Source organism: Adiantum capillus-veneris, chromosome 26 (genome assembly GCF_014529385.1).
Source record: "Adiantum capillus-veneris isolate H3 chromosome 26, ASM1452938v2, whole genome shotgun sequence".
Taxonomy (NCBI): Eukaryota; Viridiplantae; Streptophyta; class Polypodiopsida; order Polypodiales; family Pteridaceae; genus Adiantum; species Adiantum capillus-veneris.
The window spans coordinates 112,767,855-112,787,646 of NC_140956.1; positions in this window are offsets into that span (position 1 = coordinate 112,767,855).

Genomic DNA, 19,792 nt, shown 5'->3' on the forward strand with positions numbered 1-19,792 from the left:
CATTACAAGGATCAAGGTGAAATCATTGTTTTTGGAGACATGAATGCTCGAACAAATATGTTACAACACGACACACAACAAGTCAACATGCCACATGTCTCAAGAAGAATGGATGACTCATACATGTATAATTGAACTTCTAATGATGCAAAAGAACTGGATCACTATGGAAAGTCACTTCTACACATGTGCAAATGTACCGGAATGCTCATTGCAAATGGTATATCTGTATGGAAAGGCACCAATGACTTTACATGTAGAAAGCACAATGGTGATAGCGTGATTGACTATATATTGTTCTCAGAAGCCACTCTAGAATGCATACAAAGCTTTACACTTGGTGAATGGTATCGGATCATAGGATGTTATGTATTGACCTCAAGTGTGGTAAATGGCCCGAGTATGTAGCCTCCAATCATGATGTGAGTCATTTGTACCTACGTCTAGACTTCAAACGAGCACTTATATATGCTGATATGGTGGACCAAATGCTAAGCATGATAGAGCATCAAGAGAGCCCAACATGATGCAAGTGGAAAGTTTTCAAAGAAGTAATTTGCTCTTGTGCGAAGGAATGCTTTTCGGTGAAACACATGTCTTGCAAAAGGTCTAAGCAGGGTAGCACCAAGAAGAAATGGTTCGACATGGAATGTAGTCAAGCCCGAAAACACTTGCTAAGATTGGATGCCATCAAAGACAAGGAAGTTTACTTGGAATGTTCACACACATACAAAGCACTTGTTCAAAAGAAAAAGAGAAGGTGGGAAGTAAAAAAAAAACTTCTTTTAGCGCAAGAGAAAGAACATGCATGTGGCAAGTTTTGGCAAAATCTAAAAGGCAAGCGTGTTGAAATCTTTGGTGACTTGACTCTTGAGGATATGTATATGCATTGCAAGAGCCTCTATGAGCAACCCAATGTTGATAACATAGAGTGTTGCAGCTCCCTTCCATTTATGTCTCCTTTCTTTACCATTGAAGATGTATGCCGCACGCTTGAGAAACTTGCTACTCGCAAGGCAGGTGACCTTCAAGGTGTCAAGGCTGAAATGATTAAATGGACAAGCAAGAAAACATGATATTGGATATGCGATATGTTTAACCTTGCACTTCAGTATGGCATGCCTCATGATTGGAGTGCAAATTGGATCAAACCTTTGCACAAAGGAGGAGATGTAAACAATGTGAACAACTATCGCACTATAATGTTTGGTTCTTTGATGGCAAAGTTATTTGGATGTATCATGGAGATGAAGATAAGTGAATGGGCTGAAAAGAATGGCAAATGTGCACTTGGCCAAGCAGGTTTTCGAAAGCATCATAGCACTATTGATCACCTTGTCACTCTTCGAGTTCTTATGGAAGCGTCTCGATTGAAAGGAAAAAAGTTGTATTGTTGCTTTGTGGATTTCAAGAAAGCTTTTGACATGGTACCGTGAGGAAATCTTTGGAGACGTATGCAAAGCCTTCAAGTGCCGAGAGAGTTTATGCATATAGTCTTTCACATCTACCAAAAAGTGATATGTCGATTACGTATGGGAGATGGAATTTCAGATTTTTTTGCAAGCACCATTGGTGTCAAACAAGGATGCCCACTTTCCCCAACCCTCTTTGGGCTACTCATTGATGAATTGGAATGCATGGTTCTTGATTTTATGCAGCAAGAAGGCATAGAAGAGGTTAAGATTGGAAATGCAGTGATCATGCTTTTGCTTTATGCTAATGATGTAGTGCTCTTGGCACATACCTTAGAAGATGCACAAAAGCTTATGAGTGTCTTGGAACGCTTTTGCCTACATAGTGGGCTGATCGTGAATGGATCCAAAACCAAGGTTATGCTTGTATAGACCCTCAATGACAAAAATCCATGCATTGTATACAACAATGAGCAACTTGAAGTGGTAGATCACTTCAAGTACCTTGGCCTTGAGGTTCCATCCAATCATAAATGGAAAGATTGTGCAATGCGTCGCTTGGAAGCCGGAAAGAGGGCTTATTATGCATTTGACAACATGTACAATGCTGGAGAGATTAAGTGTTGGACTCTCAAAAAGTACCTTTTTGACACATTGGTGACACCGGTGCTTCTTTATGGAGTGGAGGTGTGGGGTGGAAGCATCGGGAAGTCTACTTGGAAAGAGTTTGAGAATGTCCAAAAGAGTTTTCTCACCAACTTTCTCCAAGTCAAGACACAAACACTCTACATGCTCTTACTTCTTGAGTCCGGATCGCTTCCCATTGAGGTCTTGGGCATGCAAAGGGTTGTGGAGTACATGCGTAAGACACAACGTAGCCCTTTGCATCGACTTCCTAGAATCGCATATGAAGCAATTCAAAAGGTTCAAAAGACATGCAAGAGCAAAATACTAAGTTCAGGGTGGATGCTTGACATCAAGAAATGGTTTGGAAGATGGGATGCATGTCACTTGGTCAAGGATGAATCGATTGAATCCCAAGTTAATGAGGCCTTCTTACAAGGCCAATGTATCACAGCTTGGGAGAAATCCAGAGTTTCTCGCTTCAACCATTACACCACACACGTTGCCCCAAACTACAAATCTTTCTTCTTCTCCGAACATGGTAACCGAACCCATACCTACATCCTTGAGCCCATCCTATTGAGTGAGATTCTCACAATTGCCTCCATTCGTCTTAGCTACCATTCTCTAGGCTACGAGACAGGACGTTGGGGCACTGGCGAGGAATGTCATCGACTTTGCACCTTATTCCCTCGTCAAGTGTGAGAGAGTGAGTACCACACACTACTTGAGTGCTCAGATTTTGACCACATTAGGTCCTCTTTTCCCCATATATTCAGCCATGAGCTCTCCCTACATGCCTTCCTCTCCCAACCACGATGTGGACTCTCATTTCAACCATTTTTGATCATTGAGAGTCACTTATGACCTCCACTCACACCATGTGACATGCTCATTTGGTCCCATAGGTCATATTTGACCTCCGAGGACGATAATAGAACTATCTCTCTCTCTCTCTCTCTCTCTCTCTCTCTCTCTCTCTCTCTTTCTGTGTGTGTGTGTGTGTGTGTGTGTGTGTGTGTGTGTGACACATTGGTGACACCGGTGCTTCTTTATGGAGTGGAGGTGTGGGGTAGTAGCATCGGGAAGTCTACTTGGAAAGAGTTTGAGAATGTCCAAAAGCGTTTTCTCACCAACTTTCTCCAAGTCAAGACACAAACACCCTACATGCTCTTACTTCTTGAGTCTGGATCGCTTCCCATTGAGGTCTTGGACATGCAAAGGGTTGTGGAGTACATGCTTAAGACACAACGCAGCCCTTTGTATCGACTTCCTAGAATCGCATATGAATCAAGTCAAAAGATCCAAAAGACATGCAAGAGCAAAATTCTAAGTTCGGGGCGGATGCTTGACATCAAGAAATGTTTTGGAAGATGGAATGTATGTCTTTTGGTCAAGGGTGCATTGATCGAATCCCAAGTTAATGAGGCCTTCTTACAATGCCAATGTATCACGGATTGAGAGAAATCCAGAGGTTCTCGATTCAACCAGTACACCACACATGTTGCCCCAAACTACAAATCTCTCTTCTTCTTCGAACGAGGTAACCGAACCTTTCCCTACATCCTTGAGTCCATCCCTTTGAGTGTGATCTGCACCATTGCCTCCGAGTCGTCTTAGCTCTCATTCTCTACGCTGGGAGGCAGGACGTTGGGGCACTAGCGAGGAGTCTCATCGACTTTGCACCTTATGCACTCGTCAAGTGCGAGAGAATGGGTACCACACACTACTTGAGTGGTCAGATTTTGACCACATTAGGTCCTCTTTTCCCAATATATTCAGCCATGAGCTCTCCCTACACACCTTCCTCTCCCAATCACAATGTGGACTCTCTATTGTGACGCTCATTTCAGTCATTTTTGAGCATCAAGAGTCACTTATGACCTCCACTCACACCACGTGACATGTTCATTTGGACCCCCGTCATATTTGACATTCAAGGATGATAATAGAACTATCTCTCTCTCTCTCTCTCTCTCTCTCTCTCTCTCTCTCTCTCTCTCTCTCTCTCTCTCTCTCTCTCTCTCTATCTATCTATCTATCTATCTATCTCTCCCTCTCCCTCTCCCTCTCTCTCTCTCTCTCTCTCTCTCTCTCTATATATATATATATATATATATATATATATATATATATATATATATATATCTCCCCCCCCCCTCTCTCTCTCTCTATCGTTTACTATTGCTTTCTCCCTCCCTCTCTCTCTTCTCTCTCTCTCTCTCTCTCTCTCTCTCTCTCTCTCTCTCTCTCTCTCTCTCTCTCTCTATTGAATATAGTCCATTTTCTAACAAATCTACCATGCACATTCATTTGCAAACAAAGCTTACATATTACAACAACGTGCAAGAAGATTGCATGTACGTCACTAAGCAACCTACCTCAAATGAATGAGGTATCTCTCTCTCTGTCTCTCTCTCTCTCTAGATTTTTTTCTTCTCTCATGCATGTAAGTGTGTGTGTGTGTGTGTGTGTGGAGTAGAAGCCATTAGGGAAAGAGCAGGGGGTTATTTTGTGATTACCTTAGGCTATAGAAAGGTTGCCCGTTCGGTTGAGCTTCCAAAGACAAATGTGGTAAACCCCCTTCGATGATTCGTTTAAAACAAACCAAAGCTCCTCCTCGAACCGAATGTGTGTGTGTGTGTGCGTGCGTGCTGTGTTTGTGTAAGGGAGAAGCTGGAGAGAGATTGACAAGGTACCAAAGAGAGTGACGGTGTGGGAGGTGGAATAGAGGGGATGATGCTTGAATCAGGCGCATTGGCAGAGAGGAAGAAGGTAATGTATGCCGCAGAAATGCGGCATACTCTGCCGTTCTTCCTTTTTTAGGTGTCAGGCATTACCGCAACTATTACCGCGTTCATTACCGCGATTATCTCCTCGTAACGTCATTTCAAATGGATGCAAACGTGTCTGAGGTTGAAGAGGGGGGGGAGGGGGTACAAACCACCCACTCTACCATTAGATATCAATAATTTTATTTCTTAGCCTTTTGAGTTTTTTTATGAAGACTTTTAATTTTTTAATGAGTACTTATTTGTGTAGTACATTTACATGTTTTTTAAGTGTATTTTTTAAATAATTTTAAATATTTTCAATTAAAAAATCAACCCATTTAGTGTGCACACCGATTGTACTTTATTTAAAAATTTGGTGCACTCATTGCACTTTATTCTCTTTGAATTTATAGTCATTTCTTTTTTTATTGAGATATACAAAATTTTTAATTAAGAATTTATTTTTTAGGCCACATATGACTAAATTAAAAGTTTGTTGCGTGTGCAAGACATCGACTAGGATAATCGTGCCCCCCGTGAGACTCTGAACGTGATCAGTGGCTCAAGGAAAAACTCCCTTGTCCTTGCGCCAAGTGCAAAAGGGCAATTCTTTGCTTGAGCCGCATTGCATTGGAGCACGTGGAGAACAAAGGGCTTTGACATTCTCAAAAAATCCCTCAGAGAGATGAGTACACCACTCACCCCTCGTTTAAGGAGGTGCCCCATTGGTCTATGTTCGATGGTGGTGCACCGACGCGCAAAGCCGTATAACAGAGGTAGGAGCTATTGGAGGAATTGGGTGCATCGTATGGTGATCCTCCCATTAGCTCTACTTCAACAGCTCGTTTCCCCTTTGAGTCGCACTTTGAGCTCTAGGATGAGCACATGTTCAACATGTGTAATGAGTTACTGGCCCATGAACGTGACATGTGCAAGGAGGATTGCCAGTGATGTAGTCAACGGGCAGCAGCAACGGAGGATTGATTGATGGCAAGTGCTCGAACACCTCTTTACGACGGTGCACAATACTCGATGCTCGGGGTATTGTTGGAAGTCCTCAACTTGCAAGCAAAATTAGGTTGGAGCAATGCAAGTGTTGATGCAATCTTTGGGTAAGTTTGAAATATGACTTTTTATACATCTCTATTGCTCGCTTTATGGTGACACCTCCTTGCAATTGTATTAATTTTCATGTTTGTTGTAGTTTGATGAAAAAAATGTTGCCAAAAGATCACCACATGCCTCCAGATTGTCGACGAGCTAGATTGTATGTCACTGCACTTGGAATGGAGTATGAGTGCATCCATGTGTGCATCAGTGATTGCATGCTATACCGCAATGAGTACGCACATGCTACCTCATGTCCCATGTGTGGGGAAACACGATACAAGACCGGAGTGAGTGGGACGCCCGAAAGGTATTGAGACATTTTCCTTTAATTCCTTGTCATAAAATCTAATATCTAACCAACCCAAATGAGTTTCTCATATTAAACTGACCATAATATATGGGATAATCAACGGGAACAAGGGTTAGAACATAGACATGTGCTTACGGATCTATCTCAACATGGGGTCAATGGTTAAGGGGTCCAAATGAAAGATGGTCTGTCAAAGAGCAAGGCTAGCTAATGGATCTTGAAAGACCTTAGGGTTAGCTTCATTAAAGACCTTAAATGGTTAGTGTTAAAAGTCATTTGACCTTAGGAAAACTAGGGATGAGCTTGATGTGGGAACCCGAGCTAAGCTTGAGGTGCTTGTCATGCTTGATGACTAAGGTGCTTGAGGTGCTTATCGTGCTTGATGACTAAGGTGCTTGAGGTGCTTGTCATGCTTGATGAGGAAGGTGATTAAGAAGCTTCCCATGCATGGGGTTTAAGGTGCTAAGTCAAAAAGAGACCCTACAAAGGAGAGGGAAAGCCACAAAGTTAGGGGAATCTTTGACTTAACCTCCCACTCACCCAAAGGGCACCCCCTTTTATTAAGGGGCACATGGACACATGTCATACTCTCCCTATGCTTAGCCACATGGTCTGCTTGAATGCTATTGGCTGGGCTAAAGAGGGGTCCAATGAGATTTTAGTTCTATTCACAAAATATATATATATTTTTAGGCTCTCTATCTCAAAGGGATAAGGAGGACACTTGTCCAAAGACTACCCATGTGCTTGAAATGCATGTTGCATGTGATTGGCTAGGGGGGAGGGTTCCAATGAGCTTGAGGCATGAGCAAAAATGAGAACTCGCCCAAAGCAAGCAAGGGGTCTGCTAGGCGGGGGTATACACCTCTCACACACTCACTTTTTTGGGACATTCTCACTTGGTGAAAGTAGAGTAACTCCACCTCCTTCTCCAAGCTTGTGAGAAGTGAGAGCCTACACAAACACTCTTGGCTATGGAATGCAAATCCAACCAATATCAATGCTGCAATGCTTAAGCTTTCCATCTTCTCCATCTTCATTACTATGCTATTATGTTTGCTAGCAAGAAGAGTGATGATATGTGAGGGACTATTTATTTCTCCTATGGAATGTTTATTCTTCCTCTTCCATACCCTCATTCCCTGCTAGCTCTCTCCACCTTCAAAGGTGTTTGAGGCATTGGGACTCAGGCTTGCGATAGTTCATGCTTTCAACAAAGTTTATGTTATGATTGTGATGCATGAAGTTTTCCATCTTCAGTGCATCACCTAGGTCGCAAGGAACACAAAGATTGTATTGTACCAAGTCTCTTTTGATGGGAGAAACTATAATACAAATTCCTATTGGAGGGGGGACCAGCTTTCTATGAATCCAGTCCTCAAGTGTTGTCATGTTCTCTAAAATCTCTCTCTTGCAAAAGTATTGTTCATGCCAAGTTAACTAAGTGACATGTTTATGTTGCTACCATCAATTAAGTTCACCCACTATGCTCACAAAGTAGTCTCACAAAAGTGCTTTATCTAATTCCCTAACTCCGCTACTCTCAAAGTTCATAGGCCGTTTCTCATGACATTCTCACAGGTCTATCGTGGAGCTTCTCATGTGGCACGCCAACCACCACTCAAATGATGAATGATGTGTGTCCCTGCTGATTCACATGCATGGAGGCACATTGAAACTCAATGGTGAGAGTTTGGGCTGGAGCCTTGACACTTGAGACTTGGGTTAGCAAGTGATGGTGCCAAACCCTTCGGCACTAAGTTTACTTCATGGAGCACTCGGCGTGTGGTGACCGTCAACTACAATATTCCACCATGGGAGACAACCAAAAAGGGCAATATATGTCTTTCCTTGCTTGTGCCAGGGAATTACAAAGTGTCAAATATTGATGTCTACCGCGAGCCCCTCATCGAGGAGGTGGAGGAGTTTTGGAAACGCATTCCTATTGTAGATGTCTCACTTGCAAAGGGGGGGAGAGAAGTTGCATTACATTTATACACCCGTAATTATACGTATAAAACGCTATTATACGCCAAAATACCGTATAATCACCGTAATGCCATTTTAAATTTTTTTGATTGAAAGTCTTTTCGATCGAAAGATCTTTCAATCAAAAAAGATTTCGATCGAAAAATATCTTATATAAGAAACCGTCACCAATTTCGATCAAAACCCGTTGTAGAGCTTCAAGAGATTGGTGAGATAGACAGAGCTTGAGATTGCTAGAGATTTTGAGGAGGATTTTGGGACAGCTAGAGCTTGAGGTAAAATTTTCAACTTGTGTTGCTCTTTTATAGCTTGTTTTTGTGTGTTGTGCGAGACTCATGCGGTGCACTTGTTTTACTCTCACCACAGAGTTTGCTTGCAGGTTATAGGCCACTTTGTGGTGTGTGGCCATCGGGCTCACTCCAAAAGTGTGTAGAAATTAGTTACTTTTCTTGTGTTGTGCAGCCACTTGGCTCACGGCAGAGAAGGGTTTTAAGACAGACTTAGATTCTCACTCGTGTGGTGCATTTGTCTATCGCTCACCACAGGGTTGAGTTTAGGGTTCATTGGTCGACTCGTGGTGTACAGTAGGCATGATGCTACACCTCTCACTCCAAAGTGGCGTATAGGTTGCTCAATTTTAGATCAACTCAAATTATTGTTTGTTTCACGTATACACAAGAGTTTTTATTTGTCAAATAGAGAGTGGAGAGATGCATAGTTTATGCCCTCTTCATCTTTGTGTGATGCACTAGTTACTTTTGTGTTTTGATGACAAAACCAAGTCATTGCTCATCACTAGATGACTTGGTGTAGTCTTGGATGTAAATACATACGATATTTGGCCTGCATCTGAGATTGTTAAGTTGTCGCTAATGTTTGTGTTGTGAGTTCCACACACTTTATCAGGGATTGGATTAAAAGTCACATCACCATTCTTACTACATAGAAATACGAGGGATATGTTTGTCTACCTAAGAGTGAAGAGATGCATACCTATGCCCTCTTAATCTTAGCATGACATCCCTTGTATTTTCTAATCTATAGATACGCCACTTATCAGTAGATGAATTGGTGTTGTCTTGGATGCAAATATGTATGATGTTTGACCTTAATATGATATTTTTAAATTATCCGTCCTTGGTGATGGTTGTGTTGTGTGTTCCACACACATCATCAGGTATTAGATTGATTAAACTATCAATCAACATTACAACAACATCAAGGACTTGTGTTGAGTGTACCTCACAATAGCTGGGTTTTTCACATTCACGCTTCAATCGTTTTCGTGTATTATGTTGTGCACATAACAAGGTCCAGTTATTCTGATGAGCATACCTCACACTCCTGGTCAGTTCACATCTTTCCATTTCTCTCTTTGTGTATTCTCCTCTCTATTATACAATGCATGTATTGCAATCATAAATATCATAGTTTGCTATGAATTATCTCAAATTATGTATAGTATCTGGATTAACAAACATGACACAAATTTTATAGTTTATCTTCTTCTTTGAGAACATTTATGTTATAAAATTATATCTTCCAGATATGGCGGATATTAAGTTGGCGAAGCAACAACGAAAATTCTTCTTCAAAGTGATAATACGTCACTTTCATTGTGTTAGAGCTTGATCGTTGTCATTGCCTAGATCCCTCGGCTCCGGAACAGTATTACCAATTTACAAAGGCTTTATCAAAGTGTGTCTTTGAGCAGCTTCAACACGCATTTATGCCCCAAAATGCATTTGACATATCTTTAGTAACATGAGGTTCATTATCGAACATGGTCAAGCAGTCTATTGAACAGATTGCGTAGATATTTCAGGATCTAAAAAACCCTAAAATAATTACTTTGCCAGAGGTAGTTACTCGTATAAAACTTGTGCAACAATTGTATATTGAGTTCAAGAGAAAGGGAAAGTTGAAAAGAGAAGCAAAGGACACAAGAGTGAAAGTCGGCTCTTTCGATGCTACTGCAGACCCAGAGACAATGGTTAGAGTAGAGACTCCTGCTAGTGCCACTCTCACACTCGATCAGACTCAGCTCCCCTTGTGTTATATCTTTTTCAAGGAACTACAGTCTTCAACATACAAGCTCCGCAGTTGGGAGAAGGGAGATGGGCAAACGTGAAACGTGTAGGTGTCACACACCCTGCCTTTAAAGAGCCAATATATGTGGCAAAAATCTTCAAAGTCCAGTTGCATGTACCCATAGTGGATTAGCAGGTCAAGGACGAGCCCACAGCTTTGGAAATCACTCATCACGGCATCATTTATCCACTTGCCATGGTCCACCATATAGAGCGTCTAATGCTCATTTCACGTTTTTGAAATGGCGGCCATGTAGAGTAGTAGATAAGAGAGTCCACTGCAGATGGCCGTCAACATGCCATTTGTGATTATGCAACCACAAAAGAAATAGTAGAGTTGTTCCAAAATAACATTTTTCATATAATAAATGATTTTCTTTAGACCCTCAAGTATCTATATGTGCACGACTATCTCCACAATGACCTTCACTCTGCAATGTGATGCTTCACTTTGGACAGAAGGGGGTCTATGCAGGCATTGTGGATTGGCGGTCTATGCAAGCATTGTGGATTGTGTACAAAGACCCCCACAACCGCAATGTGCTTTCCTCCTCTCCACAACTTGCAAATAGAAACTAGAAAGCAGAGCAAGAGAGATTTTCCATGGGCTATCCGAGAATGCATATCTACTAATCCCCCTCCCTGAAATAAATCCATGGATATTTACTCCATGTTCCATACTTGTAAATGACTCTTGAAGTGCATGGAAGTTCCACAAGAGCAAAACATAAGAGATTTTTGGGGCAATGTACCCACCTTGAGAGTGGCAAGTGAAGAAATCCCTTCGCTCAACCTAACACTTTTGATCTTTCCTTGTGTCTAAACGGTGCCAATGTTAGGTTTGCAAGCCCGGTTCGGTCGTCTGTCGCCATGGTGTGCACAGTCTCCTATAGCATGCAGGTCAGTTTTAGTTGTACGTCAAGTCATGCATGGAAAGTTTTTGCTATTGTAAGGTTTTTATACACAAAATAATTATCAATCAGAGAGTGTGTTCTTTAGCTTGTAGAGTATCGAGAGTCTCTCTCTCTCTCTCTCTCTCTCTCTCTCTCTCTCTCTCTCTCTCTCTCTCTCTCTCTCTCTCTCTCTCTCTCTCTCTCTCTCTCTCTTCCTCGTCTGCTGCACACCATGCCTGCAAGATTGTACCCACCATAGCTGTGTTCATCATATGGTATCAGAGCAAGGTTCTTGTCCTCGAGTCAGCGCGCGGGATCAGCTTCTAGTAGAGGAAAGAGAAGGCACCATCACCTGCAAAAAATTGACCAAAACCAGCCTCAATCAGCTCACCCTGGCCTCCTGGAGATATTTCAACTCTTGACCGCCATTGATTTGGGTTTATTTAGTTTACTTTCACATTGATTAAAATCAAGTGGCCATTCCTATTTTAAGCCCTTGGCCTTAAGCAAGGCCTATTCACACTCGACAAATCTTGATCCTCTGCTCGATGCTCATAGTAGATAAGCAAGGTGCTCGTACATGCTTTTGGAGGCTTATGTTCAAGCTGAAGCTGCTGTAAATGAGCCATTGAATGAAATGCAGTTGCAACCACCTCTTTAAAGTGGAGCTAAATATTTAATTATTTTATACTACGGATCCACTGATGTTTTAAAAAGTAATTCAAAATTCTATAATCAAGATCGACGGACATTACTTATATACAAGACGTACTTCACATAAGCGACGCTTGCAGTGCGACGCTCAAAAGTGAAAACCCACGGCGTCGCTATGGGCGTTGCTAGTTTACTTGCAACTTAGCGACGCCCATAGCGACGCAAACAGGGGTAAAAAATAAACCGACAGTGCCTTAAAACTCAGATCTCAGATCTGAGTTTTTGGCACTCAAGCAAGAAAAGGTAATCCGTGCTCTCCCTCTCTCTCTCTCTTTCTTCTCCACACACACACACACACACACACACACACACACACACATACAAGGGGAGAGGAAGGAGAGCCAGGTATGAACCTTCCCTCTCCTCTCTCTCATGTTCCCTTCCCCTCTTTCTCTCTCTCTCCCTCTCTTTCTCTCTCTCTCTCTCTCTCTCTCACACACACACACACACACACACACATTGTATTTTAGAGAGAGAGAGAGAGAGCACATGCATAAACAAAAACACACACACACACACACACACACACATGCATAAACAAAGAATGCATACACACACACATTGAGAGAGGAAAAGAAGAGAGAGAGAGAGAGAGAAAGATATAAAACAAAGAGAGAGAGAGAGAGACATAGAGAGAGAGAGAGAGAGAGAAAAGAGAGAAGAAGAAGAATAAGAAGAGGGTTTTAACGTCATAGGAAACTATCCCAAGAGACCTTAAAGATCTAGCAGACGAGGAGTTGAACTCAAGACCTGTTATTCAAGAGGGAAATGGCATAACCAATCTACCACACTTGGGTGATAGAAAGGTTATACCATTTTCCTGTTTTTATTGGCACACACACACACACACACACACACACACACACGAGAAGAAGAGAGTTATAACGCTGTAGGAAACTATCCCAAGAGACCTTAAAGATCTAGCCACTGAGGAGGAGTTGAACTCAAAACCTGTTATTTAAGAGGGAAATGGCATAACCAATCTACCACACTTGGGTGATAGAAAGGTTATACCATTTTGCTCTTTTTATTGGCACACACACACACACCCAAGAAGAAGAAAGTTTTAACGTCGTAGGAAACTATCCCAAGAGACCTTGAAGATCTATCCAACGAGGAGTTGAACTCAAGACCTTTTATTCAAGTGGGAAATGGCATAACCAATCTACCACACTTGGGTGATAGAAAGGTTATACCATTTTACTCTTTTTATTGGCACACACACACCCACACACACACACACACCCAAGAAGAAGAGAGTTTCAACGTCATAGGAAACTATCCCAAGAGACCTTAAAGTCTAGCCGAGGAGGAGTTGAACTCAGACCTGTTGAACAAAGAGAAAGAGAGAGAGAGAGGGGGGGGGGAGAAGACGAAAGAGAGAGGTAAGGGGAGAAAACAAAGAGACAAAGAGATTATGTTAAAACCTAAATTAGATTAGGTTAGATTACATTTAGATTAGATTTATGTTTATTTAGGTTAGATTTAGATTGACTTTAGATTAGATTAAATTTAGGTTCATTTTCGGTTTAAATTTAAATTAGATCTAGATTTATGTTCGGTGGACCATGCGGACCAATAATTCCACCTGCATGTTCGACTGCTTCACAGAGAGAGAGAGAGAGAGAGAGAGAGAGAGAGAGAGAGAGAGAGAGAGAGAGAGAGAGAGAGAGAGAGAGAGAGAGCTCATATGTGAGAGAAAACGATGAATCTGAAATTTGAAATTGTGTTATGAGGCCTAGTCACATCTACGCAGCTAGTAGCCCCATTGGTATGTCTTTTACCCTTCAATGGAGCGAATCACCACATGTTCAATTCGGTTGGATTTAAGATTAGATTTTGGATTGAGTTTTTATATTGGAGTTTACCTTCAAGATTACAGTAAAAAAAATTAGAGTTAGACGAACGGTGATCCCTCTCTTCCTCTCTACGGATGCGACCTTAAGCCGGAAAGCTTTCAACGGCATGATACTCATATTGGAGTCCAACATGTAATGTGTTAAGTAATCCCTCGAACAAAGATCTACTGTGAAAAGATGTTAAGATGCTGTGAAATGCTATAGCTAGAGAAGAGGCAAAGGGGTTTTGTCCACTACATGCATTATCATGTAGACGTGGGTGTGTAGATTTCTTGTACCCACAAATATAGGCATTGACCAATAAAGACGAGATTATAACCCGATGGTTCTAATGTTTTTGCACCTCTAGACCGAGGTGTGTGGGGATTGGACACGACTAGAGTATGTGAGGAGTTTATAGTGTGAACAGATAGATATATATATATATATATATATAGAGAGAGAGAGAGAGAGAGAGAGAGAGAGAGAGATAAAAGACGGAGAATGCCAATAGAAGACTAATTTTTTGTGAGGAGTTTACAGTGTGAACAGATAGATAGATAGATAGAGAGAGAGAGAGAGAGAGAGAGAGAGAGAGAGAGAGAGAGAGAGAGATAAAAGACGGAGAATGCCAATAGAAGACTAATTTTTTGTTCAGGTTATAAGGTTTTTACCCTCATTATGAGTATTGAAGAGGATGTGGGGCCGTCCAACTGAAACACCTATTTCTCAATGAGGATCTTATGTCCTTGTAATTAATGCAAGCATGCTGTGCGACGGACAAGCCGCGTTTGTAGCATGTTCGCAAATTTGGCAAGCTCGATCCATCTATTTTAGGTCAAGTTATTGCCAATTATAACTCGTCGGACTCTAACACTGGCCAACAGGCCACAGTCTTGCAACCCAATAGACATGTTTGTAGGCACTTTGGTCAAGCAGCATATGTGAGGCCACAAGATGTAGCCTCTGATAGCTCGGGGGATGATCATGTAGACCACATTCCCAACGAGGCAATGTTTGAGCCCGAGATCAATGAAATGATTGAGACGATCATGGATTTAGAAAGGCTTATCTATGATGATATGGAAAGTGAAGTCGATACTCCATTGTATGATGGAGCACGTGTAGCTAGATTGAAAACGCTCTTGGTTCTTCTCAACATGCAGACAACGTTTGGATGGCGTGACACTAGCATCACAACGCTTTTCAGGTGATCTATTACAATGTGTTTACTTTAATAAAAAACTCTAGATGTATAATGATCTGATAGGTTTTTACACAATAATACCGTATTTTTTTCGTGGCGGAGACTGCTCAAAGAGCACATACTGCCAACTGATAATGTGATTCCAGATTCCAGAGAGGAAGGAGAAAGATCTTGTAAAACTTGGGGATGGATTACAATTTGATTCGCGCTTTTCCTGATGATTTCATTCCTTTCAGAGGGGAATACATAGACATGGAGAAGTGTCCGAAATGTGATTTCGAGAGATATTGAGTAAATCTCCACGGAACAAAAATTCCACAAAAGGTTTTGCGGAATTTTTCTCTGCTTCCTCGCATCAAGAATTTCTTCAGATCTATGTTCATGGCCGCCCTAGCATCATGGCACGAGGAGAGTAGATCTTTGGATGGTGTGTTATGGATTCCTGCAGATTGCGTAGCCTGGAAACATATAGACGATACATGGCCGGATTTTGCCAAGGAAGCTCAAAATTTGCATATAGGCCTGGCTATAGATTTCATAAGTCCATTTCGTCAGAGATCAACATCTTACAGTGTATGGCCCATTGTCATCGTCAACTACAACATTCCCCCATGGTTGAATACCAAGAAGGGGCACCTGTGGCTAAGCTTGATTGTGATGGGGTGGTATAAAGTGAAGAATATCGATATGTATCTTCATCCACTATTGGAAGAGCTAGAACAATTGTGGATTGGCATAGAAGTTTTGATATGAGTCGACACATAGGTCGACAGAATGCTTTGATCAGAGGCATTCTAATGTGGACCATGCATGACTATCCCGGACTAACAGAATGCGCAAGTGATTTACACTTAAACTCAAACACTATAAATCTTGGTTTTTCTCAAGCTTATCTATTATCATGTGTATACATGCAGGGCTTCAAACAAGCGGATATAGAGCATGTGTCACATGTGGACCTAGACTGAATGCACGTCGGGCGTCCTCATTGAAGAAGCAAATCGACGAAGGTCATCAAGTGTATCTTCCAGAGAATCATGTGTTACATGATGCCTTTTTGGGAAGAGAGCCACCGAGGATGTCTGCACAAGCATGGTTAGAGCAGAAGGAGATGTGTGATGACGGTTTGCCCATAGGGATGAAGAGACTCTCTCTATGGTACGAGTTACCATATGGCCCCAACTCATGATCAATGCACATATTCAAGAATGTGGGTAATCTGCTACGGGACCCTCTGACCAGCAAGAAAGATACTTTGGGAGCCAGGGATGACCTTAGAAATGTGGATTGTATGGAGCAATATTGGCCGCAGACAGCATCCGATGGATCGACAAAACTCCCTAAAGCGCCACAGATTTTCACAGGAGCCCAAGAACGCAAAGTAAAAGAGACCATTCGATCTTTGTGGACCCCCACTGGCCTAATGCACTCGCTTCGAACGTCTTTTCCTAAAGAAGGAAAGCTTACCGGTTTGAAGTCACATGACTGGCATAAAATGTGTCAGGTATGTTCATAGTGAAATATATCATAGTGGGAATTGTGTAACAAATTTGTGTGTGGACTTTAATATCATTGTTGTACGTGTTTTGCAGTTTATTTTACAGGTGGCCATTAAGGGATGTTTGTCTCTTAATGTCCGTAACCCAATCTACAAACTTGCAAAGTTGGTGCAATGGATCTCACAAAAGGAGATCAATGTAGACTCCATACCATTTGTCAAACTAAACATTGCGGAGGTTTTGTGCATGTTTGAGAAACACTTTCCTACTACCATGCATATCTGGAATTGTCATGTGCAATCTCGGTGTTGAGAAGAAGATGATGGAAGATCTACAGGCTAAAATCAACCGCTTTTGCATGCTTCACAATCTAGTGATGCAAAAGTAGATTTCACAATATGAGAATGCAACGCAAGAGCGACAAAGGGCACAAATTGAGTGGAGACAGGGGAAGACGACCACCGATGCACTATCCGACGGGTCTGGAGAGCCTACCAACATTCATGAGCTTAATATGGTTGCACAACCAATTGAAAAGCGCACTGCAATGCATTGAAGAAGTGACTGAGGAGGAGTGGGAGTACTCTCGAGGTTGCGCGACCAAGGTAAGTTTGCAATGTACGACTAGTGACTTTCTAGATGTTTAAACAGCCACTCATAATCTTTGTTGATTGTAGTATAAGTCATACACAGCAGCATGGGTGTAAAGGTCGACATTTTAGGGTGGAATGGATCGGCAAAAAGCATTTTACTCAAGATTGTGGAATCATGGCAAAGTTTGAACAATCTAGTTGGCGATGGTCCTCTGATGCAGATCCTGTGGTGGCAAAACTCACTTACTTTGGCATGCTACAAGAGATTTTGAGGATCGATTATAGAGGATTTTTTGTCGACATGTTCGACGTGCAACTGTTCAAGATAATCATGGAGGGTCGCAACCCTACTGTGGGTAGAGGAGAGTCTGGTTTTCTTGAGGTGGATTCAACTAAGAAATGGACTGACCTAAGAGACACTTTTATACTACTGGAGCATTGTGAATAAGTAAGTATGTAGATAGTTAACATCCAATTTTAGAAGTTATGTGCTTGGAAGCTCTCATGTAAGTTATGTGGCTCCAGCAGGTGATATTTCATCCTACAAAGTCTGCATCAAACTGGTGGTACGTCATAGAGGTAGCCCCTCGTAGTGCACAGATGTATGAAGGCTACCATGTGCCAATCACAGCGGCATCAATGGAGGAGATCAAAGAAGATGCTCAGTCAGAAGCTGCTAAGGTGGTGCCAGACGAGCATCAAGCTGCTACTATCTATGGGGTGCATGTAGAGGATATACAAAATGAAACAGACGACATCTGTTTAAACAGAGAGCTCTATATAGATATAGGAAGTTATGCTAATCTTTGCAAGGATGAGAGAGAGACCTCTTAAAGCCATAAATATTATATTAGAACAATTTAGCTCCGTTTTATAATGTATATTGTATTCACATGGATTTTTGTCCATTTCTATCTATATGCGTCATTGCATCATTGTATTTAATGGTCATTGCATCATTGCATCATTGTATTTAATGGTCTTTGCATCCACTACATGTACGTATGCTCTAGGTATGTTCTCACAAGAAGGGTTGACGAGCACTGCGCTCCGAGTGGGATGGAGACTGAAGCTGCAATCGCGAAGATGGTTTGCTCAATATAGATGCTGCTCGTCCCACCACTAGATCTAGTTGATCTGGTGAAAGAGACACTAAAAAGAACTTTTACTGCTTCTCAGTGTCTCTTTCACCCGATTAATTCACACTCGGAGTGCAGTGCTTTTCCAAATTCGGAGAAATTCAACAAAATCTCTCTACACAGGAATCCCTCCCCCTTTATGAGTCCCCTCTCTCTCTCTCTCTCTCTCTCTCTCTCTCTCTCTCTCTCTCTCTCTCTCTCTCTCTCTCTCTCTCTACTCGTCCATGTCTTCTTCTCCATTCATTAAATATTAAGTTTAAATGTTCGTGTGTTTAATGCAAGTATGGATGATGAGCGGTTTCTTTCTTCTTTGTCACCGGAGCAGAGACAATGGTACGTGGAGCATCATCTCTCTGGTGCACCATTGCATGTTCCTACTCCTTTAGCGTCTCCCTCTGTTTTGAAGCATTCAGTGCACTCTGAAGCTTTGGTGTCAACGAGACGATCTTCACACTCGTCTAGGCATCGGTGCTCTAGTGGTGGCGACGGCGGTTGTTGTGGGGATGCCGCCAACGATGCCTCGACACCGCCTCGTGTTTGATAAGGCTCTTTACCATCCCCTTCTTTTCCCACACCCACACCAGCCATGGAATTGCCATCTACACCAGGTTTTGCACAGCTGATGTCCGTTCCTAGTGGCTACACACCACGAGCTACTCCTTCAGGAGTCACTCCAGTCTCGACACTCCTTGCTTCGGGGCCTAGACTCCAGTGGAGACACTCGACATCCGTACCCCCGTAGATACGCCGCTAGACACCCCTACCGGGACACCCAGGTTCATGCATCGACAGCGAGAGGGCTTGCCTTACTCCGTCAACTTCAGCGGCGGCATCATCTTCGATGATGAAGGCAAGAAGGTGATCTCGCGCATGCACGGTCTTTGCGCTCAAGTGTTTAGACACTACATACTAAACACCTGGAGTGAAGTACAAAGTGATTTAAAAGACAGAGCCATCCGCATGCTTCATGATGAGTTTCCTGTCCAACGCGGGATGACCACTTCAATGAAGACCTGATAAAGGTTCGAATGTGCGAATACTGCAAGCACAAGTGTTCCGAAGTGCACAAAGCAATTAAGAATGGGTGGAACAAACCACATTGGCTGGACAAAGAAGATTAGAAGAATGCGAAGAAAGAAGCAAGCGAGAATCCCGACAAGTGGAAGCAACAAAAGGAGGCAGCCAGAGCGCGAGTAGAGGCAGGGAGCTCATACCACTTGGGGAGTTGCGGGTGGGCATCATTTGAGGCCGATTTTGTAAGTGTTTTTGCATTGCTCTTTAGGTTTGATAGTTTAGGTTTTAGGGGTTTTAAAATTCTAACATAATGGATTCTTTGTATGTTTTGACAGTGGTTGATGACAGGACGTGACCCCACACCGTACGAGTGCGAGTACGTAGGTAGGAAGGGCTTAAACGTCCTGATGGACATTCTGAGTTCTCGTGGTAGCATTGTTAGTATTAGGGTTTACTCTTTTCTATTTGTTGTATTATTTTATAAATTATATGTTTATACTTACAGAAAGCTGTCTTATTGTTTTTTTTGCAGAATCTGACAGATATGCCACTTGGACGCTACGAGACGTCTTATTAGACGATGTCA